The following is a 3850-nucleotide window of genomic DNA, read 5'->3' as shown; positions in this document are numbered from 1 at the left end:
CTTTGGACTTTCAAGGTGGTATCACTTAGTCTAGCAAGGTGGAAACGGGTTAAAAAAAATCCCGACTCAAAACTGTCTGGAGGGACAACTGCAGATGCTCTTAGCAGGTCCTGCTACCTGGTGTTGCTGCAAAGCAGTAAAATGTGGAGCATTGTAATTCACTGGGGAAAGGAACGGCAGGGCAGAATAAGAAGGCTACTGAAGAGTACATGTGACTGCAAAGAACACTGCCCCATAAGGAATCAGGTAAATCATTTCTGTGATAAATGTTCTGTCATTAAACAGAGACCAACATGATTTACTTATCACGATAAAACGCAAAAACACATAGATAAATCAATGAGACGTGTGTGTGTGTTTTAATATACAAAGACTTTGCGCCTTTATGGTGGCAGTTTTAGTGTGCAGTACTGCATTCAAGGAATTCCGGTCAGCGATGTATAGCATGATTGCCTTTGTGGCTTTTAGATTGCAGAGATCTTCAAAATCATGTATGATTTATTGTCATATGATGTGATTGATGGGGAGCACCATTTTAAAATACTGCATATTACTAAAAGCTGCTGTGTGTGAGGATAAATACTACTGTATGCCATCCTTAATGGGAATCAGTTGTTGTTTTCATCATTGCAGGTGATTCTCCAGCTATGTTATTATATAATGTATATGAATCCATAGGTTATTAAGAGCCCTACAACATAAACCACCATTTGGCATGATTGGTCTCTGTTCCTCATGCTACTAGAAGAGGGTTTTTTTAAACCCTGCGTGATATATTTCCCCCATGTTTTGTTTAGGATTGCTTTTACTGTCTTAACATACTCTCTTCATTGTTCTGATTCACTGATATGTCTGAATGCCTAACAATGCCTGGGAACAATGATGAGTTACCTAAAATGATCTTAACATTTGAAGTTCTCCATCTACGTTCTATTTGCAACATGCTAATAACATAATTGGATAAAATACTTCCTCTCAATTCAGGGCTTGTTATGAAACAGTTTTCTGAAAGCTTAAGCTAGAGACAGATGTCCTAGTAGGGCTAAAGTGGGGATGGGACGTGTGCAAGCCCCGACCCCAAGGATCCCCAGCGATGTCATAGATCGGGGTGGGCAACTTCAGGTAAGCTGGGGGGCCAATTTCCAGCACCTGGAGGCTGCACTCCTGCTGCTGCACCACCTGCAGCAGCAATAAGAATAGAAAGTTTGCGGCCAAAATTCGGTAGCAAATGCTACGGGGACTCAAAAGTATCACGTTTTGCTTAAAAACAAGCCAAGTTTCGTTTGACAGTTTTGACACTAGCTGATTTTTATTTTTTTTACTGCTGCAGTGCTGAATTTCAGCAGCACAGGGGCAGCAATGGGGGTGGCGGAGGCCAAGCCCAAGGCCATGGGGGCAGGCCTGTAGCCAGCCTAAAAGGTCTGGGGGGAACCCAAAGGGCCCTCCAGATCATCTGCTTTGCAGGCCTTTCAAAGACAAAATTGTAAACTGTTTTTTAATTATTTGTACAGAAAAAAAATAGGGAGGGGCAGGAAAAATTTGCGTGTTCAGTGCAATGATCTGAAAAGGGGCTTGTAAGCACATTCAGCCGAAAACGCTTAAAAGCTCCTGCACCTGGGAACCCTGATGAGGCCCTTTCACCCTACTCCCCATTCCCCAGTCCTCACTTTAGCCATGCAGGCAAACAACTACACAGGGCTAGAAAATAGCTTTTAAGAGAATTGAAAGATGGAATAAATACAGGTACCATTTCCCATGAAGTCCATATTTTTGTCCCACTGTTGCCTCTGGTGAAACTAGTGAGCATTTAAAGAACTAGAAAACATGCAAAAGTTGGGAACAGAGATGGTAGCAGGTTGAGCACAAATGTCTCTATCATAGCACCATCAAAGTTCTGAAACACCTATTATTTTTATTTATTTATAAAGTGCCTAATAAAAAACATGTACCTGTCTCCAGCATTAACTGTGTATATTATACTGTTATTTTCTTTTCAAAACAAAAAAGCTAGATTCTCCAAAAATGTACATTCCTAATAAAGGCATAACCTTTAGGTACAATGCAAGTAGCTTAAGCAGCAAGGAACCTTCCAAACGAGTTTGCCTAACCAGCCAAATGAAACATACAGCATATACTGGAAATCTGAGGGTCAAACTCTTTCTCAGCATGCATGCTCTACCTGACGGGGCAGGGACACAGGAGCAACCCTTGCACTTGCATGCCTTTTATCATCCTGAGTGGGACTTGGAATCTGAATACACACGAAGGCCGCACTCACCTAATCCACACACCCCACTTTTGTTGACAGTTAGATTGGGCCTACTCATGTAGATGTTCAGTGGTGGGTCCCAATTTACACTACAGTTCTTGTAGTGTACAAGCCCACATCCTAAGGCTGGCTTCTATGCCCTGCTTGCCTGTGGAACTTACACATAGGGGCTGGGAGAGAACCTGCCCCAATACAGTGGGGCTACACATGTGGACCTGCTGCCTGAGACAGTCATTCTGAGCTTCTTCTGTTGAGTCTGAAGGCAGAGGAACAGCCCAATGGGATCCAAGTGGATTGGTTTCTGTGGCCCTGAAAAGTGCCTTGCTTGGGCTGAGGGCTACATGCCATCCATTCCTTTCCACCTATACATAATAGAGCTGTAAACAACCTCAAAGATAATCTGGGCCAATACTATAGTATCCCTAATAGGTGGCCACTAAGTCTCCACTTCAAAAATGCTAACCAAGGGGAGTCCATGCCTTCTAAGGCAGACTGCTCCACTGTTGATTTCTTAATAACCCCTTCTCTGGGCTAAATATACCCAGTTCTTTTAACCTTTCCTCATAGGACTTGGTCTTCAGGCCCCTCACCATCTTTGTTGCCCTCCCCTGGATATAGTTAAGTTTGTCAATATCCTTCTTAACTCGTGGTGCTCTGAAATGGTCACAGTTCTCCAGCTGACATCTAACCACAGCAGTACAGAGTGGCAGCATTATGTCTCATGATCTGGACACTACTGTTGGTGCAGCCCACAATTGCATTCACCTCTAGCTCCCGCATCTCACAGCTGACTCATGCTTAACTTGTGGCCTATGAAAACCCCTACATCCTTTTCACATGTATGGCTGCCAAACCATGCACCATCTCATTTATCCTTCCTAAATGCAGGACTTTACATTTATCTCTATTGAAATTCATTTTGTTAGTTTTGGCCCAATTCTCCATCTTGTCATGGTCATCTTGAATCCTGTTTCTCTCTTCTAAGGTATTAGCGTCTCCTCCCAGGTTGGTGTCTTCTGCAGTTTTGAGCATCTCCTGTACTCCTTTGTACAAATCATGTATAAAGGTACTGAACAACACTGGGTCCACAACAGAACCCTATGGCATCCCACTTGTTGCTTCGCTCAAGGTTGGTGGCGAGCCATTCATGAGCACTCTGAGTAGTCATTGATGAGATGCCACTGATGAACAACCAGTCCACTAGATTTTTCACGGTGACACTGTAAGATGCCAATGTTCTCAACTTCAAAGAAAGCCAACTCAGGAAACGCTGCCTGCGGTTTGTGGAAGTGGAAACAACACGTGTTTCTTTACTCTTTATCCTATAGCCCAGCCTTCCCCAACCTGGTGCCCTCCAGATATGTTGGACTGCAACTCCCATCATTCCCAACCAGCATGGCCAATGGAGGAATGTAGGGCACCAGCTTAGGGAAGGCTGCTATAGCACATGGCAGGTACTTCCACTGACACTAATCACGCTGTTCCCATACATTTCAGCGGAGCTTGTGCAAGAGAACTTCCCATGGATTATGCCCATGGTGGCCAAGAATAGATGTTCCAAAGCATAATACCCTATTGTAT

The sequence above is a fragment of the Heloderma suspectum genome, chromosome 2 (genome assembly GCF_057233095.1).
Source record: "Heloderma suspectum isolate Gila_16-S chromosome 2, 16-S_ref, whole genome shotgun sequence".
Taxonomy (NCBI): Eukaryota; Metazoa; Chordata; class Lepidosauria; order Squamata; family Helodermatidae; genus Heloderma; species Heloderma suspectum.
The sequence above is the reverse complement of the archived record's forward strand: the minus strand, read 5'-3'. Positions refer to the sequence as shown.